This window comes from Triturus cristatus, chromosome 2_2, assembly GCF_964204655.1.
Source record: "Triturus cristatus chromosome 2_2, aTriCri1.1, whole genome shotgun sequence".
Classification (NCBI taxonomy): domain Eukaryota; kingdom Metazoa; phylum Chordata; class Amphibia; order Caudata; family Salamandridae; genus Triturus; species Triturus cristatus.
In genome coordinates this window covers 420,655,171-420,678,460 of record NC_140582.1, presented here as the reverse complement: position 1 = coordinate 420,678,460, position 23,290 = coordinate 420,655,171, and positions in this window count along the sequence as shown.

The following is a 23,290-nucleotide window of genomic DNA, read 5'->3' as shown; positions in this document are numbered from 1 at the left end:
TGCACCCACCCCTCATATGTCTGGACACTGCTGGGAGTCCTCTGCACCCACCCCTCACATGGCTGTCCACTGCTGGGAGTGATATGCACCCACCCCTCATATTGCAGGCCACTGCTGGGAGTCCTCTGCCCCCACCCCTCATATGTCTGTCCACTGCTGGGAGTGATATGCACCTACCCCTCATATTGCAGGCCACTGCCGGGAGTCATCTGCACCCACCCCTCATATGTCTGTCCACTGCTGGGAATCCTCTGCACCCACCCCTCATATGTCTGGACACTGCTGGGAGTCCTCTACACCCACCCCTCATACGTCTCTGTCCACTGCTGGGAGTCTTCTGCACCCACTCCTCATACATCTCTGTCCACTGCTGGTAGTGATATGCACCCACTCCTCATATGTCTGTCCACTGCTGGGAGTCCTCTGCACCCACTCCTCATATGTCTGTCCACTGCTGGGAATCCTCTGCACCCACCCCTCATACGTCTCTGTCCACAGCTGGTAGTGATATGCACCCACTCCTCATATGTCTGGACACTGCTGGGAGTCCTCTGCACCCACCCCTCATACGTCTCTGTCCACTGCTGGGAGTCCTCTGCACCCACCCCTCATATGTCTGGACACTGCTGGGAGTCCTCTGTACCCACCCCTCATATGTCTGGACACTGCTGGGAATCCTCTGCACCCACCCCTCATACGTCTCTGTCCTCTGCTGGGAGTCCTCTGCACCCACCCCTCACATGTCTGTCCACTGCTGGGAGTGATATGCACCCACCCCTCATATTGCAGGCTACTGCTGGGAGTCCTCTGCACCCACCCCTCATATGTCTGTCCACTGCTGGGAATCCTCTGCACCCACCCGTCATATGTCTGGACACTGCTGGGAGTCCTCTGCACCCACCCCTCATATGTCTGGACACTGCTGGGAGTCCTCTGCACCCACCCCTCATATGTCTGGACACTGCTGGGCATCCTCTGCACCCACCCCTCATACGTCTCTGTCCACTGCTGGGAGTCCTCTGCACCCACCCCTCATACGTCTCTGTCCACTGCTCGGAGTCCTCTGCACCCACCCCTCATATGTCTGTCCACTGCTGGAAGTCCTCTGCACCCACCCCTCATATGTCTGTCCACTGCTGGGAGTCCTCTGCACCCACCCCTCATATGTCTGGACACTGCTGGGAGTTCTCTGCAGCCACCCACCCACCCACCCACCCCCTTGATGCAGTACACTGCTGTCCTGGGCATACACCCCCCCAAATTTCCTGCTAATATGCTGCACCAGGCTGTAGTCCGACATTTGTGGCGTGCTTACGCCTTGTATCCATAATGTACTGGTGCCGTAGGGGTACGGGTGAGACGGACCGTACCCCTGCATTCATAGGGTGTGTACGGTCCGTACCACGGTGCCCCTACGTCACCACTACAATGGTGGTACAGCCGGTACCCATGCCCCCCAGAGCGTGGGTACGGTCCGTACCACCATTGTAGTGGTGACGTAGGGGTACGTGTGGTATGGCCCGTACCCATGCCCTCAGAGCGTGGGTACGATCCGTACCACGCGTACTCCTACGTCACCGCTACAATGGTGGTACGGACCGTACCCATGCTCTGGGGGGCGTGGGTACGGGCCGTACCACCATTGTAGTGGTGACGTGTACACATCCACGTCCACTTCCGTTGTGGCGGTACGTGGGATTGGTGGACACGCCCCCCCGAAGTGACCAGACCATGGAGGTAATTTATGTGCAGGATATATATGTTTTACATTGGGTGGGGGTTATGTTTCCTGCCCCTCGCCCCCCCCCCCCTTTGCCCCTGGGTGTTGTTCTGACCTTCTGCGGCGTCTGCGTCGGTTTCTGTGCACCAGGTCGTAGGCTAGGAGGGCCGGGATAACACGTAGGATGGGGTCCATGACTGTCCGTCGCGTACCGGTGCTCCTTCTTCGCGTCGTCCTCAATTTCCCGGGAGTTTTTGGCTGCCGTAAAAAATGAGCGGTGCGGAGTGACGTTGGCACGGATCATACTTGCTGGTCTGTAAAACGCTGCCTGACTCCGTCCGGACGTCACGTACACGATGTCCCGGATCGGAATTGTGGGTATTTTTTAGCCGGTCGGTGTTTTGTACGACTCGTACGGAAATGGTATTTCTGTACGAATCGTACTTGCGGGTTTGTAAGGTGGTTTTCCCGGGTACGAGTCGGACGGAGAATACGCTCCGAACAACCATTCGTACCCGGGTTTTACTGGATCGGAATCGGTACCATAGTTGCTAATTCTTGTTAATTATTTGATATTTATTTGCGTAATTGTTTATTTTTCTGTGTGTTGTTTTTACTTTTAAAGGGGTAAAGGGTGGGAATTAAATACATTTTATTTACTTTATTATTAGTTGTTAATAGTAATAGTTTTAATTGTGTTTTAATATTTTACAGTTTAATTTAGGTGTGTGTTGTGGATATTATAATGTGAAAGTGTGTCAAGTCAACGAATGTTTATTAGTTTTTTTTATTAATAGTATTTTTTAATTGATTAATATTTATGTTAATTATGGAAGTAAATGTAATTAAAAATGATGAAGCGTTTTGTTATTGGTGTGGTGTTATAGCGTAGGAGAGAAAATAAATGCATTTATGTATTAATACATATTTTTGTTTGTAAATATATTCTAGTTTAAAATAATTATTTTTCATAAATGTATTTATTATTTTATATATTATTTGTAGGTTTTTGTAATGTGTAATCAATATTATAATATGTTTCCTTTTTGTATATTTTATATATTTGATTTTTCATTTATTAAATATTAATTCATTTTTATGTTTTTGTTATTTTTTGATATTTTTTATTTTTTTTTAACTGTTGGAGTTTGAATATTTTAATAGTCATTTTTGTCTCTCCACTATGAAACACTTTCCCTAATGTTGCACTCACTGGAGTGGGAATAGGACATACCTCTCTGCTATCGAGCACTCTCCCTTCTGTTACACTCACCGGAGTGGGAATAGTGTTTTTTGCCTCTCCACTATCCAACACTTTCCCTACTGTTGCTCTCACTGAAGTGGGAATAGTACATTCTACACCTTTGCTATTCAACACTTTCCCTACTGATGCTCTCACTGCAGTTGGAATAGTAATTTTTACCCCTCAGCTATCCAACCCTTATCCTACTATTGCTCTCACTGGAGTGGGAATAGTTATTTTTACCCCTTTGCTATCCAACACTTTCCCTACTGCACTAATTTTATTGTGAAATTCGAGTTTAAATATTTTTTAATAGTTAAATATTTTAATTTACGAGAGATTTTAGTTTTTTTATATTTTAAATCATTAACATATATTGGTATTTTATAAACATAAATTAAAAATAACTGTTTATTAATTGTTTTAAAGTAAATATATATGTACAAATTATTATGTTTGTGTGTTTATTTTTTGTATAAAGTTTTTGTTATATTTTATTAAAATGTGTATTAAATGTATTTTATTGTGTTAAAATTATATTTAACATTCAATATATTTAATATATATTATTTTATTTTATATTTATATGAAAGTCAATATTTTATACATTTATGTTTTTAACATCAATATTTTTTTGTCGATATTTTGTACTTATCTGTTTAAGTATAGGAGTCGATATTTATGTTGTCTCTATTTTTAACTCAATATTTTTTTACATCAATGTTTTTTAAATCGATGTTGTGTCAGTGAACCCCTCATTGTATACTTACACTATTAATTGTGCATGATTCACAGTTAACTAAAAAACAATTTGTGGGACACAGAGATAAGCAATTACAAATTTGAAACAGGCTTTAATCTGCATGAAAAGGTAGAAACATAAGATAACAGAAGTCCAATGGCCAGTCAATAAATGTTCATATGCCCAATGGGACAAAACAACTTGCCCATCGACTCTAGGGTGCATGCCAGTCACTAACGGGATAAAACTAGGGAGGACTGGTTGGGGTTTTGGAAGGGATGGGATCATGAGGGGTTTGTGGATCCACTGCAGTGGATGGCTCAGAGTGAGGGGCGGTGGGTCCACTGCAGTGGTTGGTTCAGATTGAAGGGGGTACAGCTGTAGTGTGAGGGCTCGATGGTGTGTGGGAAAGGCTTGGTTTTACCATGTCGGGGATGGTATAACCCTTAATGGAATGTACCAAAATATGGAGGGTTTTTTGGTGCAGGAGTTACTGGGCTGGGTTGGGGAAGTATGGGTAGGAGGGGTTTTGGACTTGGGAGACCGGGGGTTTTGCAGGGGTGGTTGGGCTTTTCTTATTCAGGGGGGGCGGCAGGTTTAGATGTCAGGGCCGCAGGATGGGTTGCCTCTTCTTCTTGGGAGGGGGTTTGGATGGGTCGGAAGGGATGAGGTCAAGGTCACATCTGAAAAGTTACTTGGCAGAGGGGGGAACAGTAGAGGCAAGTGTAGGGGTTTTGGAGGCAGAGGGTTCTGAGGTCTGTGGAGTGTCTGTGGATGCATGTGTGTCATCTGGTGGTATGTCCCTGTTGGTGAGTGTGCTATATGTCTCTTGAGTGTGCATGTGTGTGGGTTTGTCCTTGTGTCTGTGTGTTTGTGTACTACGTGTGGTTTTTGAGGTGTTTGCATGTGTATGTTTGCATGTGCTTGGGCCAGGGAGGGCAGTTGAAACTGTGGATGGGGAGAGGCAGGAGAGGGAGTGACTGCTGGAGCTGGGACACTACTGCCGTCAGTGTGGAGGCCAGAGCCTAATTGGATCTCTATAGGGCAGAAATGTCTGAGTAAATGCCCTCCAGAAATTATACCATTTGGGTCAAATGATTGGTATGTACCTGTAGGACAATTAGCACTGCTGTCTGCCCCACAGAGGTCTGCCTCAGGATGTCGATGGCTTCACCACTGAGGGCACCAGGGGAGACAGGGGCAGGGGCTGAAGTGCCTGGTGCAAATGAGACGGCTCCCCTGCCATGGGAGAAGCCACGATTACTGGACCTGGGAGCTGTGGGTGGATGGAGATGGTAGTGGTGGTGGTGGTCGTAGTGGACTGCAATGTTGAGGAATCATTTCATGCCTCCTCCACCACCACATTGGAGTCATCACTGGAACAGGACTGGTCTCCAGGTGCTGCAGATGTAGTTGCAGACCTGCCATCAGTGTGGCTCCCCTCACCCTCCGCGTCACTGGATTCCTCCAAGTCCTACTCCGATCTGGACCAAGACTTGTGAACTGCTCTCCATACATTTGTGGCACTGTCTCCTCCGCTGGCCAGTGCTGAGGCTGTGAACAAAAATGAAAAAGAATCACATAAGTAATCTGAAAGTACTTGACAAATAGGTAACATCACAAATCCTCACAGTTCAAGCAACTACAACATTTTGACTAGTGCTATAAACCTTTTATACATTTGCACACATGGCACTGGTTTGGAAGAGTCTGTGTAGGCTAATACTCCTCCTTCCACCCAGCCCAAATAGGCCACCATGAACTATGCTTACCTGACAGTGAGGAGACATTTACTGACAAAATGACTGACACTAGTGCCTGGTGTTTGACTTGACTGCAACACCCAACAAGGCCTTGTTCTCCAGACACCATGCAGCAGTGTCAGCCATCTTGGCATCACATTGCCACTCACTGTGAGGAAAGCAGAGTCTCAGGTAAGCTATTTGGGATGGGTAGGAAGGTGTGTGGAGGACAAAGCCTATGGGAGATGTAGTCCGGGTAAACACTCCTCCTCCCAACCAGCACAAACAGTTCATCTGGGCCAATTGCTACCTCACAGTGAATGTAAGTGTAATGGCAAGATGGCTGACACTGTTGCATGGTATTGGTACACAGGGACTTGATGGGAGTTGGCTTCAAGATCGACACTATGCACCAGTGTCTTCTACCTTGACAGTGCACTTCCCCTCACTGTGAGATAAGCATAGGCACAGAGGACTTATAAGGGCTGTGTGGGAGGATGACTGGTGCCTAGTGTCTGAGTTGACCACAACTCCCATCAGTGCCTTGTGCTCCTCATACCAGTCCCAGGGTCAGCCATCTTGCCAGAACTTTTCTACTCACTGTCAGGAAAGCATAGTTCCAGGTGGGCCTGTTGTGCTATATGGGAGGAGGAGTGTTTGCTGTGACTACAACTCCCATCAGGCCTGTGCCCAGACCCACCTTCCCAGTCATCCCAACCAGCCTACCTGTGACTCAGCTTTCCTGGAAGTGAGTGAAACTGGGCTGACAAGATGGCTGAGCTGGTGACTGGTATTTGGATCACAAAGCCTTGCTGTGAATTTGTAAGAAGTATGTACTTGGTAGGAATGTAATACATGTTCATTTTCATTGCAGGTATGTTGTTTGTCAATATGGCATACACATCACATGCTCATTTACTCTCGATTTTTGTAACTTTGAAAACAGTCATTTGTATCATTCTATCCATGACAGTGATGTCTGTGGATGTGTAATTGTTAACATTACTGGAATGTGGATTAGTTACTCACCAGACTCTGGTGCTCCTGGAATTCTATAGATGCCCTCCGGCGGAAGAATGTAATGCACCTTCTCCTCCCAGGAAGTTAAGTGGAAAGTAGGTGGTCCAGGAGGGCCACCGCCAGTCTGCTGACTTTGGGTGTGTTCTTTTGCTATCATCTTTCGTACATCATAGTACCTGTTCCTGACATCATCCATTGTGTGCCGTACAGATGCTTGAGCGTTCACCTTGTTGACTATCTTGTCTCACATCCTATTTCTTTGGAATGGGGGGTCTGTTGGACTTGGTTCCCAAATGACTGTGGCTCTACTCTGACTATTTCATCTACAAGCACTTCCAACTGCTTCTCTGTGACTTTTGCCTGCTTCCTTGGGGCCATGGTGGGGGTGAGTGTGAAGATGGTGGTGTGGGTGAGTGTGAAGGTGTAAAGTAAAAGGGTATGTGTTTGAGAGAAATAGTTTTGCAAAACAAAATCTGTGTAAGTTGTGCAGTGGGTGAAATATGAGTGTATGAGGCAGAGAACAGGGAATGTGTGTCTAATTCTGTGACCTCTCAGCAGTTCAGTTAGTGCAAAGGATCATGTTCATCTGTTTCGCTCTTTAGATTGGTGGATTGTGGGTGCGGCTAATATATATATTTATTATTTTGTGTTGCCAATGCTTATTTTGACTGTTTTTGACAATTTCCACTTGCCGTTTGTAACACAGACAGACTAGGTTATAAAATAGCGTTGGATGCATCATCATCTGTTTGTAGGCTAAACCGAGTCTGATTCAATACCGGAATGCTATTAGTTTTTCGAATGAGTCAGTTGCATTGGGCCTGTTTCCGGATGATTTGGTCAGGTGGACTCGGTGGAAGTATAACATGCATTGCATCCTAATCCGTCGTTCGGGCAGCTCATGGTCAAGTCGTTTGGAAAGCATTACGGAACCGATTCAGTAGGTATACTTTCCTGACAATATCGTAATCAGCCCCTGAACAGGTGGGGATCACTGTGCCCACAGTAATGCAGCCACTACTGGTGGTTCTGTTGTAGTTGCTAAAGATACTGCTCATTATGGTTTTATGGTTTTCATAAATAAACTCCTAAAGGAACAGTTTCTTCTAAGGAAAAAAACAACAAATTAAAAAAAAAGTTTTCACCCTGTATGTGGGGAACATCAGGCATTTTCATGCCTATGACCACCAAATCTTGCAGGCAATCTTGGCAAGGGAAATCTAGTGACAGTCACTTTGCCCTAAATATTTCAGAATGACTATTACTATGACACAAGTGGATGAGCTAACAGATCAACTTTTTCTGACTGAAAGTCAGTTGAGCCTCTACTGTGAGAAACCAAGCACTTCCCTGACTCTAACTAAAGTGAGGGAACTGCAATTTGGTTGGAAACAAAACACCAGCAATTTCAGGGGTACTCCCACGCTGCCAAACTCTAAGGCCCTAATTATGAGCTCTGGGGGGACGGCGGTGGTGGTTCAACCAAGCATATTACATGTTTCCTCCCGCTAGGGTTTACATTGAGGTTCTTCCTCCATGTAAACTCTGTGGGAGAGGAAACAAGGGGGCCCTACAGGGCCCCATGTGCTTCCTACTTTTGTGGATGCACACAGGGGGAAATAACATGTGAATGAGACACCACCATGGGACCCCCATGCCGCCCACCCAGCAGAACACTTCAAAGTCGCAATCTGGCGGGTGGCGGTGAGTCTCGCACCACTGAAACCCGTAATCAGGCCCTTAATGTTTCCTTAAGTATTTTGTGTCTAAAGACTTTAGCTTGTTTCTTTTCACAGGTGCATCTTCCTCCTGTTCGAGTAGTGAGGTTTTTTGATTAACTGAAACAGGTGTAACATACACCAGTGCAGCGGTATACTTTAGGTATGATGTAAGTTACACCTGCCTTCATAAATTTGTCCTAAGGGTGCACCAATGACTTATTTGTTTCTTGATTTGATAGCCTAGCACATTATCTCATCAATCCAGATGTGAATATTAAAAGTTTTATTATGCAAAGCAGGATCACTGGTTTTTATTTGTATCCTTGCTAGATGCCTGTGTATCATAAATAATAACAAACGTCTAAGTTTACCTTCTATTTTTAGCACTGGCCTGAATGCTTGGAACTACAGTGGTTAGAAATGCAAAATGTAGATGATGAAATCATGAAAAAATTGTTTCTTTAATAGAATGTGATATAGAAATATTTAGATCAAAATCCTCAGTCATCATGCTATTAATTGAAATATTATTTTTTGTAATGCTTCAAAGAAATCACTGTTAGATATCAGGTAAAATATTGATGCTATGCTTTGCTCAGTAGGATATATTGAATAAAGCAATATATTAAGTTATGTTTCTTGGTGCATAACATCAACTACTCATGCTCCTTTCTTGCAAATCTCATTGAAATTGTCATTGGTGTTGTATTTAGATTGCACATTATTATTGTATTTCAAATCACCTTGTGTTTTAAATTGCCTGAAGGACATGACAACGGAGGCATTTCATAGAGAAACAAGTGGTGTAATCTGGCCAAATTAAAAATAACCCTCTCTTAAATTAGCACTTTGGTTACCGCTGTACAGAGTGTTTCTTTCTCAATTCTGCTGAGCCAAGGATGCTGTTGTGCATGGTGCATCAGTAGTGGGAGGTGTGGGGACTGCCTCAAGAAAAATGGAGTGCGACAGGAGCTTAGATTTCAGCCTAGGCAGCGTCCCATTGCCATCTGTGGGGCATATTTACAATGGGATTCTGCCACTGGAATGTCACTTTTTCTGACGTTACAGTGGCACAATGCCCTGCACCATATTTACAAAGCAGCGTTAAATGACTTTGCATGGCTTAACGCTGCTTTGTAAATATGGTCAACTTTCACACAGTTTTCTGCACACACACCACAACACCTATTGCTTTTTGAAGCTGCCCCAGATTTACAAAGATGTGTAAACTGAAGCAGTGCCAAAACGAACGCCATTCAAAAGCAGGCGTTAGATTGGCACTGCGAGGAGAAATGCTTTTATTTCTCCTCTTATTTGCTCTTTCTTTATGTGCTGCATTCTGCAGCACACATAGAAAGAGCAATTTGCCTTTAAGATTGTTTATGTGCAGGAGGGTGTCCCTCCATTTTGCAAGGGTACCTGCATTGCAGGGAATCATCCCTGCAACACAGGTACCCTTGCACTATGGCACAAGGGTGTCTTTGTTGGCACTAGGTAGCTTTTCTTAGCACCAGCACAAGGGAATACACAGGGGTGCACCATATTCTTGAAATAAGGCGCATCCCTGTGTTTATGAAATGACTCAGCTCAACACCGCAAAATTGTTAGCTGTGCCACGCTGTGGCATTTCCTAGTAAATATATCCCTCAGATTCCCCCCTCCCCCCGGCTCTTCATTTAAGCCATCTGGCTTTATGTGGCTAGATGAGAGGATCTGCAGTCAGAATGGAAGGAATGGCAAAGGTGGAGAATTGTCAGTCAGCTGGCCTGAAGTTTGGGCATTGGCATGTAGAATTGGAGAGCACTGATATCACCCGCAGGTAAATAGTTGCTGCTGTAGTGACATACTGCTACAAGGACTGTGAGGGGGCAGCACTGGTGACCAGTGCAGTGCAGAGCAGTATTGTTGGGGCCTCAAATGCTGGGGATACCTCACTTTCCAGATTATCAATTGCGGTTTCTGCCCTTCTTCTGCTGAGGTCATTCTGAATGAACAATACAGCGGCATATCAGGAGCAGATGTGAGTGACTGCTGGAGTGCGCTTTAACGACCTTAAAACAGCTTCCCACATGCTCTGTGTCCCCTGCTTTGTGCCATTGTGCCCCTACACCAAGTTTTTCTGAACATGCACTCAACTCTATAAATCCTATAAATCCAATCAAAGGACACATGGGACCCTTCACAGGTGTGGTTTCATCGCTAGCCCCTCTCCTTAGTCACACCACTGAGACACTCTACATATCCTCGTCTATGAATCTAATTATTGGGAAGTGCAGGCAGTGCTTCAAACATCCTGAAGTGTGCCTATGAAAATACTGAGGCCCGACCAAAGCCTGTGGATATATTGTCATAGACGATGAATCACTGCATTTGGAGTCAGAAAACATCCATTGTAATTCTGACTTACAGAGTTTTTAATTGAAACTGAGAGGACAACAGATCTTAGAAACAATTGGTAATGCAGCAAATCGTACAACACACGATGGCACACGCATATGTGCAGAGCCAGAAGGGTGTTGGGTGTTAATTTGTGAAACTGGAGAGACCCAAGATAATCTTTCCTCATCATACCCTTGTGGCTTTCTGCACACATTTTTATTTCACCTCCAAAATCATCTTTCAGTCTCATCTTTGGAAAAGCTCTTAAGATAACACCTACTCAGATAAGCTGTGGAGCATGTTAAGATGCATCAAATAGCGGCCCTCTTGAGACAGTCAAGATAACAATATAGATGATCATGAAGTCGACAAAAACTTAAGGATGATCTACAGGACTGGATGAATATGAGACAAGATTGGGGGACTGAGATGTTGCACATCTGCCAGTAGCTCACAGATTTGGAGTTCAGGTTAGGACAGGTAAATATTTGCTTTTATGGGATTCCAGATAAACAGGGTAAAATTCAAAGGACGTTTTTCTAGTGACGTTACTATGTAAGCTGAAAGCATCAATTCTTTGCCACTGTTGGAATTCCTAGCAACCCAACTAAATATGCACACCTGAGGTCATTAATTCTTGACTCTACTTTTTGAGGAATGGTCAAGCAAAATAAGTCATTCATACTGCAAGTAGGAGTGGCCACTTCACTCTTGAAGGGATACAAAATAGATATCTGCTGCTTTCCGCTATAAAACCAGTATGAAAAGAAAGACCTTCCTGGCCCAGTGCTCAAAGGTTCCACAAGAACGGTATAAAATATCGCCGACAGGAAGAACTAGCTTTGATGTAGATTACAATCGATGGAAAATCATGATCTAGATCAATTCTTGGAAAGACTTGAAATCACTGACATGGAAGCATAAGCAAACTCCTCAGGCAAACCAGGGAATCATCAATTCAAAATGCCGCTGCTAGACTCATTCTCAACCTTTCTCACCTCACCTACATCTCACTTCATCTCAGACAGCTCCACTGCTTCCTAATCCACAAATGCAGCCAGTTCAAACTCCTCATGCACACTAACAAAGCCCTATACGACATGAGACCTACATACCTAAACAGCTGCATATACTTTCACAAACGATCCAGACACCCACACTCAGCCTCACACTCACTAGTCATTTGAGATGTCATGAGTGATGTCATCAGAGATGTCACTGACCATGTCATGAATGATGTAATATATGAGGTATAAGCAGTGCATTGCAGGGGCGCAAGTTATAGTTACCTCAGCTAACTATAATAGCTGAATTTATCTGGCTTTGTACGAGTGAAATGTCAGACTAACCATAAAGTCCCTCTAACCTTTGCATTTTTCCGTGAATATCTAAGGATTTTTAAATGCTCATTTTGAACTATAACGTCCCTGAAACCTGTGGTTTATTCAGTGAATTTTTAAGGTTCTTTAACAAGCAGTCATGTTTGCAGAGTGGTGGAGAAAGGGTTCCAGGCATCTGACCAGCTCTCATGAATTCTGTTGCATAGGACTTTCAGCAGGTACCAGGAGGGCTTCTTGGCTCCCAAGGTCCCTCTGGAGTAAAGTGAACTTCATCCCCCAACCAGTAAGGCGTGTTTGCAGAGTGGTGGCCAAAGGGGGCGTGGCCTCGAAGACCTCTTAGCAATCCCACTGTGTGGGACTTACTGGTGGTAACAGGAGGGGTAGTTGAGGAGGGGGGCCACTCTGCAGGTTTAGGCTGCAGGGATCCCATCCCCAGGGCTTGGCCATTTATTTATATTTTTTAAAGGAGGGGGGGCCCTTCCCCAGGCCGATTTCGGTCCTGGAAAACCCATACTACGGGGCCAGGCCATTTAAAAAAAAAAAAGAAATTTAAAGGGAGGGGGCTGAGTGGCCCCCCTCCTGGGCCATTTTCAGCCCCAGGGACCCCATCCCCCGGGGCTTGACCTCTCGTTGGGGACCATGGGGGGAGGCCCAAGGCCCCTGTGGTCTCAGCCGGCTCCCCGCCTTCTGTGGAAGCCGGCATTGCTTTTGGACAGAGGGAGCTGCCAACATGCAGCTCTCTCTGCCCAAAAGCAATTTTGCTTCACTTCTTGGAAGCAAGATCACTTTGAATGCTCTCACTTCCATGAAGTGAAGCAGCGTTTGCTATGGCATCCAAGCCATAGCAAACTGCAATGTCCCGGGGTGGGCACCACAGGACATTGCTGGAGCCAGCCCTGCGGGGTGGTGGTCCCCAGGGCCATGGAGGGTTCCTGGAGGGAGGCCATGCAGCCCCCTCCTATCTTCTTTGTAGCACTGTGGAGGTCCCTGTATCAGGGGGTACTCAATGGACCCTGTGTTTAATTAATTTGTGCCCAAGGGAGGTGGTGGTCCCTGGGGCAATGTGCGGGGGCTTGAGCATCCCCACACATAAAAAAATAAGGCCCCAGGGAGGTGGCAGTTCCCCCAGCACTCAATTACTATAGCCCCGGGGAGGTGGCGGTCCCCGGTGCTGCATAAGGGGGCTGCAGTGGGTCCCCAGGGCTGTGGGGGAACCTGTGTGCCCCCTGTATTTCATGAACATAGCCCCAGGGAGATGGTGGTCCACATGGACCCCTGTATCATTATTTGACATTGCCCCTGGGACCTGGCCCATCCAGGGGTTTAAAGAAAATAAAGCGTGGTAGCCCGCAGTTCGTTTTTGAATTTTTTTTCGGTGGTATTCTTGCACCCAATGCGACTCCCAAAGAGAATTTAAAACTAAATTGTTTTTTGGTCCCTGGGGCCCCTGAGGGTCCCCCGAGCAGGCCTAGGGGGTCAGGGTGTTTCTACCCTGCCCCCTTTCCTTGTTTTTTCATCTTTTTTTACCTTTTGTCTTGTGACTCGGTTCAACCAAGTCACAAGATGGCTGCCAACACTTACTGGTTGGAACTGTTGGCAGTTAATCAGATCGCAGATTTGAGATATACGGATATCTGAGAAATGTTTACATTTCTCACTAACTACTGAACGGATTTACACCATTTAACAAAAAGTGTGCTTTCTGGACCAAGAGCTACCTTTTTGCCAAATTTTATGTTATGCTGTTCAGCAGTTTGGGCTGTAGCCGTGTCTAAAGGTTCCTATGGAAATTAACATGGAGAAAACACGTTTTGGGATCCCCCTTTTTCACGGCCAGCTTGATGAATCACCCCAAAACCTCTAACACATGAACTGACCCGAACGCCCCATTAATTTTAAAAATGTCGCGAATATTCGTCAAACAGCGCCAAAGATATTGGCAAAACATATATATATATATACACATATATATATTATCTACTGGCGGTCGCCAGTAGATAGTTATAGTTAGGACTGAGTTCCCATAGGAAATCTGAAAATTCTATTTTGAATAACTTTGGCGCCGGTTGACTTATCTTCGTGAAATTTTCAAAACTAATGGGGCGCTCCGCTCAGCACCTATCCTGAAAGTCTCGGGGTGATTCGTCAAGCGGGGGCTGAGAAAAAAGGGGGGTCCCAAAACGTGTTTTCCCCATGCATTTTCCCATAGGACATTTAGTCGAAGGTACAGTCCGAACGGCTGAACAGAATTACTTGAAATTTGGCAAAGAGGTAGTCCTCAGGTCAGGCATGTGCCTTTTGCATATATGGTGTCAATCTGTTCAGTAGTTCCTGAGAAAATTGCAGTTAATATGCGCGCACCGTGCGCGCATGGTGCTCGCACGGGGTGCGCACCAAATGTCCGCGAACGTAATTCTGATTGGTGGTTAGATGTCAGTCAACATTCCAATCGGTCAAAATCAGGAAGTGTTGGATGCCATTTTGTGTGTGACAGTGAAAAAGAAAGGTGGAGAACGTGAAAAGGGGCAGGGTAGAGAGTTCCTGACCCCCTAGCCTTTGTCAGGGGGTACCTGAAGGGTGAAAAAAACATGTAATTTTTTTTCAAAAAATCGCGGGGTGCGCGCACGGTGCGCGCACCCCCGGCCACCATTTTGAGTTTTAGAGGCAGAAGAGAGCTAAAAACACAAGTGGAGAATGTGAAAAGGGGGCAGGGTAGAGAGTCCCTGACCCCCTAGGCCTTCTCAGGGGGCCATGAAAGACCCCTAAGGTTCCAAAAAAAAAAATTATAAATATTGCGCGGTGCGCGCACGGCGGCAAAAAATTCATAAAAAAAATTGAATTAGAAAATAAAGTTTAAGTGTTTAGATGTTGGTTGGCTCTAAAAAGAGCCGTTGTGTTCATTGAGTGTTTTTTTGTACCTACAAGTAAGTACCGATGCAGAGTCTAAAGTTCAAGAAGAAGACTTTGTTCCCTTCATCTGTGAAATGTACACCGTCTCCTCTATAAATGCCTTGCATGTTGTAACGCAAGTTGTTGTGGTATATAGAACCCATACCATAGTCTCTGAGGAAAGCAGAAACAGACTTATTGACGCGCTTTTTTGCTTTCTCAATTTGCGGACAATATTGGTTGGACCAGTTCCACTTTTGCCTTTGGCATATATTAGAATATACAAACGTAGTTTGTGGAAAAAGTTACATCAATTGCACAAAGGTGTCCTTAACAAGCATTTCCAGACCTACCCCAGTTAAAGTGCCTAGGTCATTTCCACCACAGTGCACAATTATAAGGTCAGGTTGTGGGAGATGAAGAAAGGATTTCACCAAAGGCATTAATTGGTGCCACTTTAACCCTCTCTGACCAATCCATTAAATGTCTACATTTGGCAAAGCAAGGTCTTTCACAATACCTCTTTTTCCGCATACTTTTCACTCCAGTAGACATAGCTATGACAATACAATCCACACTGTGAACAACTTTCAAGGAGATCTGGATGCACTCAGAAGGTGTCTTTCAGTAGAATGGCAAAGTGAAAAGAAAGATAGTTGTAAAATGGAGGTTTACATACTTTTTTTTTAATAAAAAGAACTCATTGGCTGTTTCAGACCATTCAACACTAAAAACTATGCTGTATGTTTAAATTTTTAAAAGCATGTTTTGTATTGGTTCAGAAAAATGTGTTCCCACAGAAGATTACTTTGGATATGCTGTTAGGTTTGAAAAGTCAAGCACTCTTGCTCTTTGGATTAGAAACATTGTGTGCTGAACTTCTGACCTCTCTGCTCACACCAGTGTTCCATGATCTGTTGCTATGGTAGCAGGCAGAAGTCATGTTGGGGGTAGGAATCATTTGGAAAGGGTTGAAATTTGCAACCAATAGAAATGTGTGTTTCCATTTTAAAAAATGTGGGAAGCAATGTGATTTGAAGTTAACATGTATATGTGTGAAAAAAGAGAGGGAAAGTTTGCCATTTATTGGTTCTGGTGAGAGGAGTACAGCTCAGAGATTCTGGCTCTGATAATCTGCTGTGTGAGTGGCACATTTCTTTCTCAACTAACTACTTTTAAAGGTGAGTTATGAATTTGAGAGGGGATGTATTTTGATATAAATAGTAGAAATGTGTTTCTTCTTTTAAAGTTGTGTTTTACATTTTATGTTTTGGAAGATATTTAACTGCCTTGAACTTGTAAGATATTTTGGAGTATGTCTTCACCGTAAGTTAAGGTGTACTGGTATCACCCAGGAATACTGTTTGGTGCCTAGAATCACATCATGAGTCTGTGTGCACACAGGAATTGTTGTCAGAGATTTAATTTGTGTTGCTCTTGTTCTGTAAGACTTGCACTCGTAGGAAAGGGGCAGCTTGTTTTCTTGAACTGTGATGGCTAGCATTCAGCAGAAATCCCTATCTCACAGATGAGAGGCAAATGCTAACACATTTGAAAACAACAGGGTAGATTTTCCTTCCACTCCTGCAATGGGTGAGGTAGTTCCTACATGTTCAAAACTCCAATTAACCCTTACCACAGGTGATCTTACATACATCTCTGCAGTCTTAGCTGTTAGGACATGTGCTCTTTTCTGCCTCTCTAAACTATAAGGAACATGTGTCAGGCTGTTACAGTAATTATCACTTGCTCTACCAGAGTATTCAATTCAAATCACTTTATTCGATCAATAAAAATATCAATCATAAAAGTACAAAGTACAAAAATGCATCACAAGTTGATAACCAGAGAGACCAGGGAAATGCATAACAGCGAATGGTCAGTTTTCTAATTCTCTAGATGGATATAAAAAGTAAACAGGGCTAAAAACAAGGCTAAAAATAGATCAAGCCATAGGTAATATATACATTAAAAAACCACATAACAGTATAAAAAAAAAAAAAAAACCCATCCAGAAGAAAAGGGCTCGGTGGACAAAGCTCACAACATTTCATTTAGCTAATTTTCCCTTGACGAGCCTTTGCCTAATCCTCCAAGCGTGTCCCAAAAACTTTGCTGTACCACAGATAATACTTGGGATTAACGTCTCATAAGTTAAAATGCGTAAGGCCACCCGATGGGAAGAACAGCCCAAATTGGAACAAACCGGTTTTAGCCACCTGGACCTCACTTGGCTGTATGCCCTACAAGCAAAGAAAAAATGTGCTATAGATTCCGTAGGGCAAGCACAGCCCGGACAGCCCTCAATATTTCCCGAGTGGCCGCTCCAACCATACTGAAAATCACGGAGAGGGAGTGTGCCATACCTAAATTTCAGGTAGAGCACTCTGTCCCCCGGGGACTCGATGAGGTCAAGGAAGGGTTCCAATTTTAGGGCGGGCTTGACATCCAAAAATCTCTCCGACAAAATGCCATTTTGATTTTTGTTGGACATGGCGGAGATCCAGTCCCAGTAAAGCTTTTTCACAAGAGGTTTGGGCGGGGGCATCTGGCTCTCCCACGCCTGGTCCAGACCAATTTCGACCACTAATTTCATCAAGTTAGACACCCAACCAACCTTGTGACCTGCGCCCAAACTTATCAGTTCTTTTAGTCCGGATGCATAATGGCATAGGTCAGAAGACCTCATAAGCCGGGTCCAGTATAACAGGGGGCGCAGCCTCGCCACTTCGTTTATTGGGTGCCTCCCAAGGTCGTAACGGAGAGGTAATAGAGGGGTGGAAGGGGGGAGCAAAACTAGGTCACGAAAAAATTTGTTTTCTGATTTTACTAATTCAGAAAGATTATCGAACCCCCAAAGTTCCGCCCCGTATAAGCACCCAGGCAAGGCCTTACCCTCGTATACTTTGATGGCTGGGGCTACAGGGCGACTATAGGAGAGTCTCTGGTGCCTCGCTATGGCCCCGGAAATCCGTTTATGGTTTAGGACCATTTTAGTCAGATGAGGTGCCCATTTTAGTTTGTTGTTCATCCTTACCCCAAGATAATCAAAGGCCTCTACCAGCTCCAGCGGGCTGTCATTCAAGTTAAATTTGTTCCTGAAGCTTTTAGATGGTGCCAAAGCCATTAGCTTGGTTTTAGCTATGTTGATTACCAAGCCTCTGTCAACACAGAATGAGGTGAAGCGATCAAGAAGTTTTTGCAGGCCCATAGGGCTCTTGGAGACCAGGAGGGTGTCATCCGCAAATAATAGGGTTGGTATTTTTTCCCCGCACAGGGTTGGGGCATCGGCCGCGTCCTCTCTCAAATGGTCTGCCACCCCATTTATATAAAGAGAGAACAAGGTCGGCGCCAAAACACAACCCTGGCGTACTCCTCTCTGGACAACTATTTTCTCTGTGAGCTGGCCCTGCCCCCCCCCACCTTACTCTGGCAAAATTGTCTTCATGCAGGCGTTTAACAAGAGACAGGATCAGGGGAGGAATTCCTAGATCAAACAAGACTTGCCAAAGTTTGGAGCGGGGGACCAGATCGAAGGCTGTCTTTAAGTCTATAAAGGCCAAATACAGGCTACCCTTCTTGATGGTTACAGTTTTCCAGTGGATCAGGCAGAGTCTAAATACCTGATCCATTGTGCCAACACCACATCTAAATCCAGCCTGAAAGTGGGACAAAACACCCTCCTCATCAATCCATCCCTTCATCCGTGTTAAGAGGACCCTGCCAACTATTTTTTGAATGACATCGATCAAACTAATCGGTCTATAATTTGCAGGATCCTCTCTATCCCCCTTCTTGTAGATGGTCACCACCTCAGCCCCTTTCCAAGATTCGGGTACAGGGTAACCAATTGCTATGAGGTTTAGGGATCTACAAATAAATTGTGCCCAAAGGTTTCTCTCGTGGATCATAAGATCGCCCGGAAGGCCGTCGGGACCGGCTGCTTTACCGGGCGCAATTGAAGCAATAGCTCTAAGAACCTCATTAAGGCCAAAAAGCTCGTTCTCAGAAGGTACCACTGGGGGCTCTAATTCATACCCTTGCTCATGCGGTGTGCACCCTTCATCACCCATGTATAATTTCTGAAAGTACTCGAACCAGTCTCGCCCCGAGATGTGGTTCGGAAAAGGATCAACCCCCCTCCTTGTGCCAACATTAATAAGATCCCAAAATAATGTTGCATCCTTCAGCTGGGCAGCAGATTTCAGATCTTGCCAGTGGGCTTCTTCCCAAGCTCGTTTGGCTAGAACAATGGACCTGTAATATAATTTCCTTGCAGACAAGATGTTACTCTGGACCTTGGTTTTTAGAGCTTTCGAAAGGTCCTGCCTCCGTGTTCTGCACTCGTTAGAGTACCACGGATTTTCGCCTTTAGGAAGTGGGCGCTTACAGCCCCGAAATATTTTGGCCTGGAAGAACTCACTTACATTGTCCACAGTTGAGAGGTATATTTCCTTAAGCTCTGAGCAGTGCGTAGGAGAGGGGGGAGTGTCGGAAACATCGTTAAGTAATGAAATGTTATCATTAATGATCTCCCTAATGCCCTCCAGTGATAATTCGCTTTCGGCAACCTTATGCCATTTAAGGCGCCGATTGCAGTTGGAGGGGACAATTTCCCTCATCCGAGTAGTCTTGGTACTAACAAGCTCGGTGGGAATAAGAGCAGGATTACATTGAAAGTGCATGGACAGGGGATTGTGGTCACTTTCGCATCTTTGGACCACTTCCATATCTATAAGGTCGCCCCAGGAACCAACGTCCAACAATATATAGTCAATGCGTGAGGGCACCTTGGTTCTAGTAAATGTGGGGGCTCCCATTAAATCGGATTTAGATCTACCATTGGTCGCCCTCAATTTATGCTCAAGAGTCAGAGCATTGATTTGTATGGCTCTAGGGGACCATTTCTTTATTATAGGGAGGTCTAGACAGGGAATATCCCACTTGGCATCCAGATCCCTTGTGCCCTGGATATCCTCATTGCAGAGTGGCTCAAAGGTACAATTTAGGTCTCCTGCGACGATTGTGCCTACTGCAGAGGTGATGGCCGTGAGCTCAGTATCCAGGGTTGATATAATGGGGCTTGCTTGTCCACCAGGGGTTCCTCTGGCATATACATTAAAGATCTCCAGGCCAGCTTTGGAGTCTGGCCCAGTAATGGAAATATGAAGAATGTCCGGGGAGGGAATTTCCCGGATTCTAACAGACCAATTCAAGTGAATGTTGACCCAAGCAAGTAGTCCCCCCGAGGGCCTGCCTCTGGGTGAGCTGATGGCCGGGACATGAAAGGTGGTATAGCCTGACCTATAAAGGGGGACTAGGCTCCATGTCTCCTGGAATAAAAGTATATCGAATTTGTTGATAAAATCGTTCCAGAGGAGGTCGGCAAGATTTTTATCCAGACCCGTAATATTCCAGGATAAAAGATGGAGTGATCTTGCGCAATTAAGGGGAATGTCTTTATTTACATCCACCACCTCACTTAAGACGTTTGCTTCACTTGGTAGTTGGGGGGGAGCCAAAGTAACACTACTAACCCCACCCGGGACCATGGGCAGAGAGTGTACTAAAACAGTATTAACCACTTGGGAGAGGCATTCCGAGACAGGAAGAAGGTTATCTTGTTGGTTGTGAATCAGTCAATCAACCTGTCTGAGACCTGAATCTCCGGACTCATGCAGGAATGACCAAGAAGGGGAGGGACGGATCTGGATCGAGGAAAACTCCGGCGGAGATGTCCTGAGTTCCAGTAATGGGAGGTTTTCTGCTAGGGAGGGGTCACTAAGTTCAATCTCAATGCAATCTGCCTGAGCATCTGCCCTAGAAATCCTATTTGCTCCAACCAGATCGTCTCGAATAATGGATCTACACCCCCTTACGTAACGCAACCAATGGATAGCTTTATTGAGTAGTGAGTCCCTACCTTCATAGCCCCCTTTGCTGGCAATTTTCGGAACGTTGGTCATATACACCTTGGTCCTAATAGGTCGATGGGGCGGACGCTGGCCATAGGTGGTTCTATAGGGGGGTGATACAATGGGTACTCGTGGCAGCGAGGATATAGTGTGGATATGGTGATCCATTGGCATAGGTCTAGTTTCGGGTACCACAGTACGGGGCTCACCTCTCATGATGTCTGCATAAGAAGAACCAGCCTTGTCATTTGTGGCCTTCTTCTTAGCAAGCCCCCTCGTTCTTTGGTCTTGGGATGAGGGTGAACAGGTATTTGGAGTGTAGATTGTGGGCCCCTGTGTGACCCTCCCAGTGGGTGCAGAAACCTCCCTTGATGGAAGTGCTAGGGAGGTAGTAGTTAGAGGAGCTTGACCCTGGGCTAGACTATCCAGTCTTGCAGTCAATAATGCAACCATATCCTCCAACTTCTTAATCCTAACCAACAAAGCCGACTCAGAATGCCCAGCCTGTATGCCGACGGCTAGCCTTTCACTTGGAAATAGTACCATAGATTCCTCTGGGGCCGATATAGTGGTAGTGCTGGTGCGTGGAGCAAGTAGGGAAAATCTGTTTGAGCATAGAATGGGGGTAAAAGTAGGAGATACCTGGGCTTGTTGCTGCACCAACCCTAGTTCTATAGGAGGGGGTAAAGGACTGGGAAAAACAGCGTCCACGAGTGGGTTGTGTGTAACCGGTAAGGGAGCTAGCATGGGCTTGTTGCAACTAGACTGATTAATAAACATTGTGGGGATGGTTTTCCTGCGTGATTTATTACAAGTTTTGCCATCCATCTGTTCCACGTTTCCTATATCTTTTTCAGTGGCGTCACCAAGAACCTCCTCACAGTCGTTAACAATTCCCTCAATTCTTTCCAGGACACAATTAAGACCAGCATGAGGGATCTTTTTAGCTTTTTTCCCTTTTTTTGTGCCAGCAACAGCGCCTCCCTCCATAACTTTCCTCTTCCCCATATTCAACCCGCACAAAAGTTTTACAAGCTAATGTGATGCACAAGAAATATAAAAATGTCTAACAAAACGAAAATTGCTAAAATGTTTAAAAACATAAAACCAAATCGTCGTGGGGTGTAAAGTAATTAACGCTCAGGACGATATGCACATGTAGCAACACGAAAAATCTAGGACCTACTACAGACCCAATGTGATGGTACAAGCAGCATAACATCCACCCCGTAGGGACCACCAGGAAACAGAGTCAAGGGACAGCAGTGAAAGCAGTTCCCACCGGCCAAAGTACCTGTATCTGGGCTCGTACAGGACGGAGAGTGTAAGGGAGGGGGCCCAGCCCAGCCTCTGCCGGCCTTGGACGGCCGTAGACGGCCCGCCCTTTGCCCGGGCTTAGCCCGGCGCATCCCGCGCTGCGGGATGTATGACTGGGTTAAGAGCCAACGTTGACCAATAGGCGTGGGGCAGCAGCGACACACCTGGAGGGCCTCCCGCACTCCTGGGGGATGTAGTCCAGTACCTCTCCTTCTCCTCGATGTGTTTAATGGCAGTCCGGCGTTCCGTGGTCAAAGGCAGCCCCTGCACGAACAGCAGCAACAGGGCAGAGGAAAATAGCCCAGATGGCGAAGCGGGACATCAATAAAGTTCCTCAGTACACTCTAATTAAAGTCTTGTTTATTAGATCCACCGAATTTTTCTTCTTTAGGTGTGCTGGTTCCAGTTAGTTTTAGCTCTGGTCCAGATTTTATTCAGGTATGGTTAAAAGAACAAGCATCCGTCTTGCTGACCTGCCAAGAGTAGTAAATGTGCTTTGAAATTGCCAATCAAATATCGTTTTCTGCCTAGAATCACACCATGAGTCTGTGTGCACACAGGAATTGTTGTCATAGATTTAATTTGTGTTGCTCTTGTTATGTAAGACTTGCACTCGTAGGAAAGGGGCAGCTTGTTTTCTTGAACTATGATGGTTAGCATGCAGCACACATCACCATCTCACAGATGAGAGGCAAATGCTAACACATTTGAAAACAACAGGGTAGATTTTCCTTGCAGTACTGTAATGAGTGAGGTAGTTCCTACATGTTCATAAGCCAAATTAACCCTTACCACATGTGCTTTTTCATACATCGCTGCAGTCTTCATGCAGTTGTGCAAGCGTCCATGCAGATCTCTCTTGCACCTGACAATACACAGTCTCCAGAAGCACGCTCTTAGCACACAGGCAGCTGCTTCTCCTGCACTCCCATGCTAAGTATTCAGCACTGTGTGTTATTTTAGATAGCAGTGTGTAACGCTACCACATTCAACATCACCAAGGCTCATTTCCTTTGCTCTAATCTAATCACTCATCCAGGTTCCACATGCTCATGCTCTCAAGTAGCTGTTAGGACATGTGCTCCTTTCTGCCCCTCTAAACTATAAGGAAAATGTGTCAGGCTGTTACAGTAATTATCACTTGCAAAACCACAGTAGTAAATGTGCTTTGAAATTGCCAATCAAAAATCGTTTTCTGCCTAGAATCACACCATGAGTCTGTGTGCACTAAGGAATTGTTGTCAGAGATTTAATTCGTGTTG